Genomic DNA, 13,664 nt, shown 5'->3' with positions numbered 1-13,664 from the left:
GTTTTTCTTCAGGACAGGAATAAAGACAAAGGAATAAAGACAAAGTCGCAGACGTAGAGAATGGACTTGGGGACACGGAGAGGCGGAAGGGTAAGCTGGGACGAAGTGAGAGAGTGGCATGGACATATATACACTACCAAATGTAAAATAGCTAGTGGGAAGCAGCCGCATAGCACAGGGAGATCAGCTCGGTGCTTTTGTCCACCAAGAGGGGTGGGATAGGGAGGGTGGGAGGAAGACGCAAGAGGGAGGAGATATGCAGATATGTGTTTATGTATAGCTGATTCAGTTTGTTATACAGCAGAAACTAACACACCATTATAAAGCAATTATACTCCAATAAAGATGTTTAAAAAACACAAAACTACGAATTGTAAAAAGAAGAAAAGAGGGAACAGGGCTAGGATACCTTGGATGTATGTATTTTATTTCCCAACTTAAAATAAATAGTTATAAAATCATCATCCAGAGAGAATCACTGGATGATTTGGAGGTAGTTTCTTTTTATATATGTGTATATGTATACATACATGTATCAATAAGAAGAATTTTTTTTAACTCTTTGGAGTCATCCAATGACCATAAGGTTTCTGTTTGATTTTGGGGAAGGAATATTTTATTCATTAAAGTATTAAATAACTTGGGCCTTCCCTTCGTATATCATCAGTCAATATCAAGCTTTTCTATATATTAGGATAGGCATGCCAGGCTGTCATATTTTGACTACATGGTGTATTTACAAAGAAAAAAATACTTTTTGGATAGGGTATTGTGATTTTCAGTATTCTTAGACATCAAATTGCAGCAGTGGGGTGGAAGCCTTACTGGAAATTGGTTTCACCTCAAATTATGTTTTCTGACTCTCTCCCTGTGTGTCTTGTTTCTTCCCATGCATGTCTTCGCTTCTCTCTCCCCACCCACCTGTCACTAGCTCTCCTCCCCACTCCACCCCACTTTCTTGTTTCATCCTCTCACACCTATACTTTTCCCCTGACACCCTCAACCCGATGGAATATGGAACTGAAATCATATTCTTATTACTTTTTGCATTTGCACAATAGAATGGTCTTTAAGTTTAAAACAGGAACACAGGGCTTTCCTGGTGGCGCAGTGGTTGAGAGTCCGTCTGCCGATGCAGGGGACACGGGTTTGTGCCCCGGTCCGGGAAGATCCCACATGCCGCGGAGCGGCTGGGCCCGTGAGCCATGGCCACTTAGCCTGCGCGTCCGGAGCCTGTGCTCCACAACAGGAGAGGCCACAACAGTGAGAGGCCCGCGTACCGCAAAAAAAAAAAAAAAAAAAAAAAAAGAACACAAAGTATTCCATTCATCCATTTTCTAAGGTCCCCGTACCTCTTTTTTTTTTAAAAACAAAACAAAACAAAACAAGGCAGCTGTAGCCCCAGGGCACATGGCCTGACTAGGAAACCCTCAGAAATAAGAGCTCTGACCCCTGCCTGGAAAAGCCAGTATAGACGTAGAAGAGGCCTTGTGTGGGCAAGGGGATGGTTTCCCAGAGAGGCCAGGGAGGAGGACTGAAGTCAAAGCCAACTCACACTTCCCCTGGGGACCTGCAGGAGGAAGGGTCATGCCCGCAGCCCAGCACCGCCTCCAGTGGGGGCATCAGTAGATCCAGAAGGCAAACCTATAACTATCAGGGCATCGAGCTAAACCACCACCTACTCCTCCATCCCTCTGAGAAGGACCTGCCTCTTTTTCTCATCATCCAAAATGTCTTCAGTCTTTTTTCCCCTGCAAGAGCTTCTTCTAAAATCAGGTTACACCCCCCCATCCTATACCTATAGGACTTTTGTAACCCAGATGTTGGATACATCTTAAAAGAACTTTCTGGGTCCCAATCACTCTTTGAAATATAAGTTCTCTCTTCCAGCCCTCAGAGATCTGCATACTTCCCATGGCTGACTTCCACAGCTCCAAGTGTCTGATAAAAAAATATTCGACCAGGACAGGCCTAGGCACAATCCTAGGTCTGCCACAGAGGCTTCCCACACAGAAAATACAAATCTGAGCTGGTAATCCAGCCAGCAGTGAATCCACCTGAGGCCTTATCACCCAGCCCTCACTTCCCGTTTTAGCTTTAGGCTCCTAATGGGATCCTTCCCCTTAGATGCTTCCCTGAGATCACACATGGGTCATGTACCCAATAGATAGAGTATCTACTGCACTTCCCTGAGTTCATGTCAAGAAAGGAGTATATTCCGTTTGACAGGCTTGCACAACTCATACTGGTTCTTAATCACTGGTGCATTCTTCTTGGTAACAGTACCAAGCCATTTTCCCTATGAAGATACATGAAAAAATTTTTAAAGAAAGAGAAGAGCGTAAATGAGGGAGCTCTGCCTTCCCCAAGTATCTCCTGAAGAAAGTCAGGCAATTGCTCTGTTTCTGAGAAATAAACCAGTAAATTCCCATACAGTAAGTTTTCTGCAAATGATATAGGAAACTGGGGGAGGGGGTGTGGAGGGGCGACTAAAACGGGCAGTTCAGTTCTCAAAGAGCAGGAAGGTAAGTTTTTATACAGTGGCAAATGTTCCTTTTGGACTGGCTTCAAACCTGTGTGTGGGCCGATTCTCTGAAATAAACAAAATTCTCTTGTATAACAGAGGTTATGAGGTGACTAAGAGGGTAAGGATTCTGGTGGAAAAGAAGTCACCCCCAAATCACCTTTGACTAGGATCAGTTCTTCTGCCTGCATTGGGTCTTGACTCGGCAAAACCTGACTAGTGACGGACAGCCGTATCAAAGGGTCCATGCAACCCTGGACAGATGGGTATATGCCCCAGCTTAAGTCCAAGGACAACCCGACTGGTCCAGCTTTTGAGAGCCCTGAAACGCCCTGATCCACACAGCGAGAGCTGGAATGCCAACCCTGGCTCCAGTCAGATCCCATGCACTGCCAAGGGAGGCATGATGTCCCGAACAGCAGTTGGCCCAACACGTGAGCGGGAGGTGCAGCTGCCGAGCTTTCATGTTTACCAGGAAGAAAGAATGTTGATTTTGCAGATTTTTGATAATGTTTTCACAGCCAGTGTTATTCCCAGCCCATTTGAAAATGCAATCTGAATACCAACCCTTTCCTCATCGGTCTCCTCGAACTTAAATGGTTCCATTGGCCTCAGCCCTGGAAACCCTTCTTTCTCTACTGGCCACATTTCAGGTGGCCAGGTGGCCAGGTGGAGGAGCGGAGGGAAACCAGGATCTCTGCAATGGCAGTTCAGGGTATGGAGAAGAATATTAAATCCAGAAGTGGGGTACTTGGGCTTAAGACCCTGGCAGCACATGGCTGCGAGATCTCTGTGGGCCAGTTTGGCTCTCCAGGAAGGACTCTCACAGCTCTGTCTTTGGGTCTGTGGTTCTACTGAATCGATTCCATGTTCTCGCTTTAAATTGAGTAACCCAAATGCAATAAGCCACAGATTAAAAAGGACTAGAATGAACCGAGAAGTTACTTTAGACTGAGAGCAAAAATGGGCCAAGCACCCAGCAATCTTGCCGGAGGGAGCGGGCATGACACCACAGAAGGGATGCAGACTAGAAGAGCCCTTGACAAAATGCTGAGAGTCTGCCCAGACCCTTCTGAAAACTGGGTTTTTTAGCCGGTTCCTGAATTTTCCTCTCCACAATCTTGAACATTGACTATTATGTGGAAAAAACAAGAAACAAGCGACATTTAAGGGGACAAAAGTATACCCTTGGGAGACACAGGAAGAATGGTGTCTGAAGTAAGGGCTTCTTCTCTTCTCCCTCATACACAAAAACTCATACACGCTCAACTAGCCTTATGAGTAATACGCTGCCTTGGTGGATGCCCAGCTGACTCTGTCATAGCCAGGAGCCTCTGCCAACCGCTGATGCAGTGGAAGAGTTGTCTGACCAGCTCCCTTCCTGATGCTGGTCTATTTTGGGTGAAAACCTTGGTCTTCAGTTGCCTTGGGCTCTTTCCTTGGAAGTACTATTTGGTGACGGTAATCCTCAAGGGCCTGTACTAAAAATGACTTTCCAGCTAAGAGACACAGTAGAGATCAAGCCAGTTTTAGACCCTTACTGTCATGGTTTTGAGATCTGTGTAAGGATCAAGCAGTGGCCAGCCCAGCCCAATCCAGCCCAGAAGCATCATGGTAAACCTACCTATCCCACCATTAGACATCTGTATGCCCAGCACCATGCAGACATCTTAACTTCGAGGATGCTTACAATATAGTTTGAGATAAAAATCAGCCCAGTGACAGCTAGTCAGCCAGCCATATAAAGGAAAAGAAAAATCTTAAAAACCATTTTCAGTCACAAAAAGTTGTGAGAATGGAGCAAATATGGGCTACAAAGGTCACCCAGACCTTGCACTGGGAAATACACTCGAGGTGAAAGACCTCTTTTAGAGGGCAAAACAGATACCCTGAGGTTTTCTTCTCAGAGAAACCAAAGGTCAGGTCATCTGTTGGTCGACCAAGAAAGTAACCATTAAGCAAACCCCCTCCCCTTCCAGCCCCACGGCTTTGTCTCTCTCGGGGCTGGAATACAGATTCCAAGGTGGGAGACTCTAAGCGGGACAGATGACCAAGCAGGGGCTCTGGGGTGGTCAGTGTAAAAGTGGTGCTCATCACATGCTAGCAGACTGAAAAGCAAGTCAAAATCTCTTTAGTTATTTCCCTAAGTATGGTTTTCAGATTCTGGCATCAGAACCCCTACAATCTCTCTAGACCTGAGAAATCAGAATCTTTGAGGGCATGGCCAGGGAATCTCTGTCTTTAACCCGTTACTCAATGTGACCCCAAAAATGTGAGAACTACTGCTAGCCTGTTCTGGCCTGTCCTCTTCTGACATGGGGGTAACTAGGAAAAGGTTGGGTGCCTCAATGAGGAAAGAGATTTAAGCAGAAACCACACATGTGAAGAGAGAGAAGAAAGAGGCTGGAACAATCAGTGGGAAATCTCTTAGCACGAGAGAGAATGTGATGATGACCACCCAGCCCAACACGGAGACTCTCGCTCCACTGCAACCTTGGAAGATCAGAAGAAAGGGAATTTCTTTACAGGAGCCAAAGAGGGCTTGAGTTTGAGTGGATCTGGGCCAGCCCCAAGAATGGAGGAGTTCAGGAATTCCCTGGAGATCCAGTGGTTAGAACTCAGCACTTTCACTGCCAGGGCCCGGGTCTGATCCCTGGTTGGGGAACTAAGATCCCACAAGCTGCACAGAGCGGCCAAAAAAATAAGTAAATAAAAAATTAAAATTAAAAAAAAAAGAATGGAGGAGTTCACCCATGTGGATGGGACTGTCCAAGTTTGGCCCAAAGCCCCCTGCAATAGGTTCCTTCTGCCCCCCGCACCACAGCCCTGAGAAGTGGTGACTACCAAGTCCTAAGGGATTCCAAGGAAACAGTGAAGTGCTTCCACCCAACTCCAGACATCACAGCCACTTGGCTAATGCCCACTTACTCTGTCTGGTTACCACATGGTCTGGAACTGACATCTACACTCACCATCCCCCAAGGGTCAGTGGGTTTCACCTGTCTCTCCCTAGGCCTGAGGGAGCGGCAGAGCCAAGCAGCTGCACATCTGAGTGGCATGAGCAAGGTGGCCAGCAACATCAGCATTATGTGGGAACGTATTAGAAATACAAATCCTCTGGTCCCACTCTAGAGCTACTGAATCAGAAATTCTGGAGGAGGAGCCCAACAACCTGTAGCTTAATGAGCTCTGAAGGTAATTCTAATAAACAGCTAAAGTTTGAGAACCAGTGTTTTACACTGTTAATATGAACCATAATGGTAAGTCAACAAAAGTGTGGCATGCATTTACCTAGGCCTACAAAACACTTTCAAATATAATATCTTAGGGATACCCCTTCTAATCCTAAGGTCCTATAATTCGTTTGAATCTCATAGCAATGCTGAGGTAGATAAAGCAGAATTATTATCCCATCTTATAGGTAGAGAGACTGAGGTTCAGAGAGATGGAGTGACCGACAGAGTTACCCTCACCCAGAGCCATCACTGACAAGCCACTGGAAAGTCACCAAGACTTAACTCTAAATAATTAAGAGTTACCAGCCCAGGACTTCCCTGGTGGCACAGTGGTTAACAATCCGCCTGCCAATGCAGGGGACACGGCTTCGATCCCTGGTCCGGGAAGATCCCACATGCTGCGGAGCAAGCCCGTGCACCACAACTACTGAGCCTGCAGGCTCTAGCGAGCCACAACTGCTGAGCCCACGTGCCTAGAGCCCGTGCTCCGCAACAAGAGAAGCCACCACAATGAGAAGCCCGGGCACCGCAAAGAAGAGTAGCTCCCACTCGCCACAACTAGAAAAAGCCCGCACACAGCAACGAAGACCCAACGCAGCCAAAGATAAATAAATAAATAAATAAAATAAAGTTGGAAAAAAAGAGTTACCAGCCCATACCAATTTCTTTTTTCCCATGGCCCCCAGGGACACTGCTGGCAGCAGGAATGATATTGACATTCCTTTTTATCCAGCCCATTGTTACTTACCTCAAGTGACTATTTCTAAGACTGTCCTCCATTAATTCTGGATTTGAACTGAAAAAACAATTTTAAACCCACTTCAAGACACATCCACTTAGTCTCAATGCTGACCTGACACAGACAACGATCCTCAACTGATAAATGGGCTATGCACCAAGTTCATGTATAAACTGGAAGGCTGGAACTCAGATTGCATTTTCCCATGGACACAACATGGAGATGGTGGTTGGATCCTCAGATCAAGCCACAAAAGTCCATCTACAAAAGGGAGAGGCAGAAGAGAGCATAGGCAGGTTTGGCAGTGCCAGAAGGTTTAAATCCCAGCTTTCCCATCATTAACTAAAAGGAGACAAAACCCAAGTCACATGGCCTTTCTGGGCCTCAGTTTCTTCATCCGTAAGACTCACCTGGCAGGGCTGTTTAGAGGATTAAATGACAATGTATGTATAGCGCCTGCCACACAGTAGACATTCAACAAATGCTTGTAGATTATATTAACTCCCAAAGTAGCCGCCATAGTATGTTTCTGCCCTGAAAACTATGCAATTAAAAAAAAAATAACATACATTTGGGAATTCCCTGGCGGTCCAGTGGTTAGGACTTGGCACTTTCACTGCTGGGGCCCCGGGTTCAATCCCAGGCCGGGGAACTAAGATCCCGCAAAGCCAAGTGGTGTGGTCAAAATTTAAAAAAAAAAAAAAGCATACATTTGTAATTACAGAAGGATTGACCGCAGGAGGATTAACTGCCTCCTAAAAGATCAAAAGATTGAGAGAGAAAGGGAGGGTGGCAGGCTCAGGGTGTGGCAAAGGTCAGGTCACCCATCTCACCCACCTATTCCCCTGGCCTTTTTTCAGCTCAACTCAATCGTCTTCTTTGGGAACCTTCTTTGGGAACCTTCCTTGGCCTCCCAACTTGGGTCAACTCTCTCTAAAATGTTCCCATGGCCCCAAGTAGTTCTTCATAGCCTTACAATGATTAGAATTTTACCCTTAGAGTCTGCCTTCCCCACAACCCCATAAACTCCATGGAGTCAAGGTCCAGGTTTGTTTCTGCTCCCCAGTATCTTTCCCTGGTACTTGGCCCTGTGCCTGGAACACAGTGGGCCCTCAAATATTTGAGGAATGAATCATACTAGGGCAGCTGAGCAGGGATGGGTAAAGGGAAGAGGAGGTTGTGTGCAGCTGGCTGTGCGTGTGAACAGATAAGTCACAAGGTCTTGACTCATGGTTACCTGGAGAAGCATACAACTCTTTCTGTCCCAATTAAAAGAAAAAAAAAATCAATCTGCCTCTGCCATTATCACTTGGTCAATAAAGGCTGATGATAAAACCCCCAAGTTATTAAACCCACAGGCATCCTCCTCCAATGGGTACACATCTCCCAGGGCCTTGGTTTGTTGACAGGGCAAGTGCTGAATGAAGTGAAGATCCAGGCAGGTATGGAATTTGTTGCAGCTCTCCCTACCTCAGTACCAGTTAAAGAGGAATGACTCCAGCCTCATCCCAGCTTGAACTCTGAAAGCATGGAAAACGCTGCTGCAATCTGCAATGTATTCAGTGGCTACATCCTGGAACAGCCGGGGTGATCCTCAAAACCTAACAAGGTAGGCATGGTTCCCACTCTGCAGGTGCGGAAACAGACTGAGGGAGGTCAGGAACACACTCATGATCACATAGTTAATAAGTAGCAGAGCTAGAAATGGAACCCACATTAGGTTGCAAAATGTGTGCTGTGAGCCATATTCAGCTACCTCTCCCCACACGGGGTATAGGTTTCTCCAGACTGAAGGGCGTAAGGGCTTTGGTGAGCCAACGCAACCTGGTGTAAAACACACTGCAGAAAGACAACAATTCCGGATTCTTCCACGACTATGTGACCCAGGGTAAGTCACTTAACCTCCCTGGGCCCCAGGGAGGCTGCCTCCCCAGTAATGTAAGAGTGGCCTGGATGGCCATTATGAGAGGAGACCTGCTGAGCACATAAGAATGCCTTCCAGTCAAAACCTATCAAGAAATCACACCTGCCTGGCCCTTGCCAGGACCCTGCCACGCTGCAGCTCAGCTCTCCCTCACCCAAAGTAAAGGTTAACCAGAGACGCTGAGCTTTCAGGTGGGGAGGGAAGGAATGTCAGGCCACTGACTTTTCTTTTTTTCTTCCTTTCATTATCCACATTTCTATATATTATACGTATAGGACAACAAATTCAGGAACAATGAGAAAGTAATGTATAAAACTTTAAGAAATACAGATTACAAAATAATCATTTAACTTTTCACGCAAATGATTAAGCATTTTCATGCACTTGTTAAATAAAGCATACATAAGTCAAAATGTTAAATAATTCTAGTTTCTGACTAAATCATCTAAAGAATATGTTGGTGAAAACTCAAAATTGTCTAATAAGGTATGCATGACCTTGTTTATTTCGTATTTATCATAGATGTCAAAATGATCATGGTTAAAGCCAATTTAAGCATTTACTGAACAGACCCCCTGAAACTGGCTTGGAATAAACCAAGGATAAGCAACAAGCTAAAGGAGACTGTTTACCATACACTTAATTAACCCAAACCTCCCTTCCTACATCAGGAAATCGAAAAAATACCGTATGCTGTGAAAGAAGCAGGTGTCTATATCCCCAAGCTTTCCTTGGGCTCATGCCCACCAGCAGTCTTCTATGCAGCACCAGCTCCCTCTGGGATGTGTTCAACATACACTCAAGACCAACTGCACAACAGCCTTCAGAGACCAAGGCCATCAATCCAAGCAACAATCTCACCCAAGCGTCAGCCCCTGCTGTACAGAGTGATCTGGAATTTAGTCTCTTCCACAAAGCCTTACAAGGTCAAAAATGTTCAAGTTGTGTAATTCCAATGATGACAAGGCTGTGGAACAGCACAGACTAAATGGCCAATATGAATGACACTTCAGAAGACAAAACACAATAGCTGAAAGGCGGAGTCAGCAGTGGGCACAGCGGAAACCAAGGAACCTGGTGCTGGCCAGGCTTCAGCAGCACGTGAGTCTGTGCTGCCACTGGCCCTGCTTAAAGTCACCACCTCCTGCCAGTCCCCACCAAGGGTTAGCACAGTCACCGCCTCCCCCACCCCCCAGCACCAAAAGAGGAGTCACAAATAGTTGACATCCATTTTGGGAAAGGCTGCTGACCTCTGAGCCATCACCCTCTTTGCAATACCCATACTGACCTTTACACAGGCGGCAAGGCATGGGGACATGGCCAAGGACATTTTCTAAAATGTTTATCAAAATAAAGTCTGAAATATGAGGAGCAGAAGGGGGAGTGAAGGAAGGCACAGCCCTCTTCTTTACCACAAGCCTAGATGCACTAACGTCTAACAATGTACACAAAATATTTCAGGGGCAGGAAAGTAAGGAGAAACAAGGGATATACAGCAAGAAGAAAAGAGAAGGAAAAATAAAGAGGAGAATGCTGTTAAAGAGGAAGCCTAGTGTCAAGTTGCCACCACCTGACACTGCCTTGATAGCCTTGGTCTTCTCCCCCAGCCCTACTTACCAAGGCTGTTCAAGAGGGATGTGCGATTCCACCACCCCACCCCCATCCGCCTACCAAACAGCAGACATCAAAGACATAACAAACCTAACCAATCAACTGTGTGACGTCAGCACCCAATCTCCTACAAAATAAGGAAAGCAAACTGACAAATGCTGAGCGGACCCCACCACCAAGTAAGTTACCAGACACGGAGTTTAAAGACATTTTTAGCTTCTAAAATAAGCCTTTAAATGCCTAAATATACTGAGGCAAACCCTTTCCAATTAAATGATAAAATATACCTTGATTCATAAAACAAACGTTTTAAGTTATTTAAAAATAAATGAAACATTATGCTTGTGCAGTGCCAGGGCATGAAAACACCACCAGCATTTTGCAATAAATGCTGGGAGGCTTAAGAGACTGCAGTAAGACTGAGGACAGATCTAATCTATTAGATCTAAAGCTATGATTCTACAAATTAGGGAAAGGGTAGTAGGCAGCTAAACAGAGACCAACAGATTTTCACTCTTTGTAAAATGTGTTAAAATGGACATTTCTACAAAAAGATATTGAGTGTTTTTTATATATTATACTAACCTGAATATTCCAAATACCACCTACCCTACTGTTAAAAAGACACAAACACAAAAAGGATAGTTCCAGTTCTATCCAGGCCCTGAATCTGATGTACTTACCGCAGATGGGTCCTGCACCAGATGAGATGGAAGAATGTTTATTAAACACCTACTGTGTGCCAGACCGCAGAGCTAAGATCCCCCCTTTTGCTCGACCCCTTGTCTTCCCAGTCCCCAAACAGCCATGACAGGGTAAGAATGGAGGGAGAGGACTGAAGATCACACCACACCTTCAGATACAGCTAATATTTCACAGCAGGCAGAGGCGGATGGCACACAGAGAGAGCTTGGTCCACACAACTGAACAGGTCAGCCCTAATTTACAGATGACTTCTTCATCTTAAGAGGCAGACAAATGGAGACTAGTTAACTCTTTCATCATCCTTTCTCTGGAAGTTTCTGAGCCAGTCTTCCCATGCTTCAGGTCCTCCTAACAGAGGGCAAACCTTACTTCCCTAGTTTTATCTTGTTTCTGGTCACCAATAACACTGAATCTGGAATTCAGCAGGACCTCAGAGTGGTAGAAAAGGGAAAACTGGGGCTGTCCAGAAAAAAAAGTATGAAGTCACATCACTAACTTTAAGACAAGTTTCCAGGCCCTCAAAGCTCAGAGCCAGGTCCCAGTGTGGTTATAGGTCAGAGAGAGACAGGAAGCGGGGAGGAAGCTTTTCCACGGTCCCAAGATCCAACCCACAGGGGCCTCCTTTTCTCCCTTTTCTTCTTCCCAGCTCCTAATTATTCCCTTTTTTGTTTGTCTAGTCAATCAACACATATTTCTTGAGCCCTTACTTAACATATGCATGTTTTCCATTTTAACACAGCTTTTATTGATGTATACAGAGCACGTGACATTTCATGAAGTCCGCCCCTGGGGGATCTTGTAAAAAGTCTTTTGTAAAAAAGTGACCTCTGAAGTGAAATTCTGCCGAATACTATTTTACGTTGTTCAACCACAACTACTAGCACCCCACTCCCTGCCAACTTCACGTCAATACACAGATTCATGGGTGCAAAGCACTGATAATGAGAGCAGGGCCAGTTTTTTCTGCACGACCACATATAGGACACACCTGAGGGGCTGACAATCAAATAATAAGAGTAGCCATGATGTATCAACACCTGTTCATAGGTCAGGTATTAGACCAGTGCTTAAGTACCTGGTTCAATCCTTACAAATGTTGAGGTCAATTTTATCATCCCAGTTTAATGATGAAAAGCTGAGCTCAAAGACCTTGCCTACAGTTTCATGACAAGTAAGAGGCAAAGCCAAAATCTGGACCCAGGAAAGTCCAACAACTCTTCTCCTCTTCCTGGTGGTAGAGTTGAATCAGACAGGACTCAATGTCTGGAGGACTTGTGGCAGGGCCCTCCCCAGTTGCAGGTGCCCCTCCCTTCTGTGTATGGATCTGGTCAGTGGAAATCAATGCTGAGGCTGGGAAAATCTATGTGCCAGAAATATCACAGAGAACGACAGCAGTAAATACCTATTTGCTTTTCATGATTTTTAAGTGAGGGAAGTGGGAAGGGAGAAGCCTGCATGTAAACATTCTCTGTGCCCCCAGTGACGCCACTTACGTCCTCAACCATTATCTCAAGCTTTGGCGCTGGAACATTCTGAAAGTAACTTGCTACGTAAGACCTCAGCACAGAAAAGCAAGGTCTGACCTTGTATTATTAGCTTCTCTACTTCAACCTCAGGTACCACCAATGGAAATGACAGGGCTGCGTGAACACTGCCAGCCTGGCTCCGAGCTCCTGATTCTGCAGCAGGCCTGCAGCCAAGTTCTGCTAACCCTGAGTCGCTGAAGACCCGGCACATGTGCGTGGTGTTAAGAAAAATACTAACAAGAGGCAATATACTCCCATTTGGGAAACAGAGAAAATAAAACCCCACTCGCCAACACTCCTACTGTGGTATTATTCGGGGACATTTCCTTGCAGTGTTTTTCATGTATGTTTAGCACACGATTATGACTGTGGCTTATATACAATTCTGTTTTCTTTCCCTCCAGCTACTACTTCTGCTTACTTATCAAGGGTCATCTGTCCTGTGGAGCCTTTCCTAGCTACCTCCTTGCCTAGATGAAGCTGACCCCTTTTCTTCCTGATGCTGCCACCACCCGCTGAACACACTTGAATCATGCTCCTCTAAAAACTTTACTCGTTAGCTTAGGCGTCAGGCTCCCCCTGTAAACCACAGCCGTTCCAAGCAGTCTGATTGTAAGCTTTGATTATTTTTCACATAGTTGGCGGTAACAACACCAAAATGTTAGCAGGGGCTGAGCTGGAGTGTCGTGCCATGACTGATTGGTTTTAGCATTCCGTCCACTTTTTGATGTGGCTCCAAATTTTCTTTAGACGACGTATAATTTCTTTCATGCATATTTAACTGACTATAAAAGTTTCTTAGGACTGCAATTGATCAACTTCAAAATCACAAAAGAAGAAAGGGGCCCGATGGCATGAGACAGGGGCAAACGTCCCGATTTTAAAGTAGGAAAGTTGGTGATCCTGACATCTACAAATAAAAAGCCCTGATAGGGCTTCCCCAGTGGCGCCGTGGTTAAGAATCCGCCTGCCAATGCAGGGGACACGGGTTCAAGCCCTGGTCTGGGAGGATCCCACATGCCACGGAGCAACTAAGCCCGTGCACCACAATGACTGAGCCTGTGCTCTAGAACCCGGGAGCCGCAACTACTGAGCCCACGTGCCACAACTTCTGAAGCCTGTGCACCTAGAGCCTGTGCTCCGCAACGAGAAGCCACTTTAATAAGAAGCCTGCACACTGCAACTAGAGAAAGCCCGGGCACAGCAATGAAGACCCAACGCAGCCAAAAATTAAAAATTTATATATAAATAAAAAAAGCCCTCATAACTACAAACAATGATTCCTGGCAAAAGTAGAGAACAAATGGTTTGGGGACATTTAGAAAGGAATGAACATGGGGAAGAGGCAATGTGAGTCCACGATGACCAAGCTGTGCCAAAAAGCAACCAGCTGTTCCTT

The 13,664-nt window shown here is 45.6% G+C and overlaps 1 protein-coding gene across 15 annotated transcripts in view; it reads right to left on the bottom strand.

Moving 5' to 3' along the window:
- The window catches only part of SORBS1 (sorbin and SH3 domain containing 1), a 238,976-nt gene that overhangs the window by 192,546 nt on the left and 32,766 nt on the right, over nucleotides 1-13,664 (bottom strand). Inside the window, exon 1 of one of the 15 annotated variants that reach the window (XM_079899520.1) lies at nucleotides 9,111-9,445. The exons of the other annotated variants lie outside the window; for them this stretch is intronic. The gene's annotated coding sequence lies outside the window, so the exon portion shown is untranslated. Of the gene's footprint in view, nucleotides 1-9,110; nucleotides 9,446-13,664 lie in introns of those variants that run through there. 15 annotated transcript variants of the gene reach the window in all.

The sequence above is a fragment of the Stenella coeruleoalba genome (genome assembly GCF_951394435.1).
Source record: "Stenella coeruleoalba genome assembly, chromosome: 16".
In the NCBI taxonomy this organism is placed as follows: domain Eukaryota; kingdom Metazoa; phylum Chordata; class Mammalia; order Artiodactyla; family Delphinidae; genus Stenella; species Stenella coeruleoalba.
Note: the sequence above shows the minus strand (reverse complement) of the source record. Positions and strands in the feature narration are given on the sequence as shown.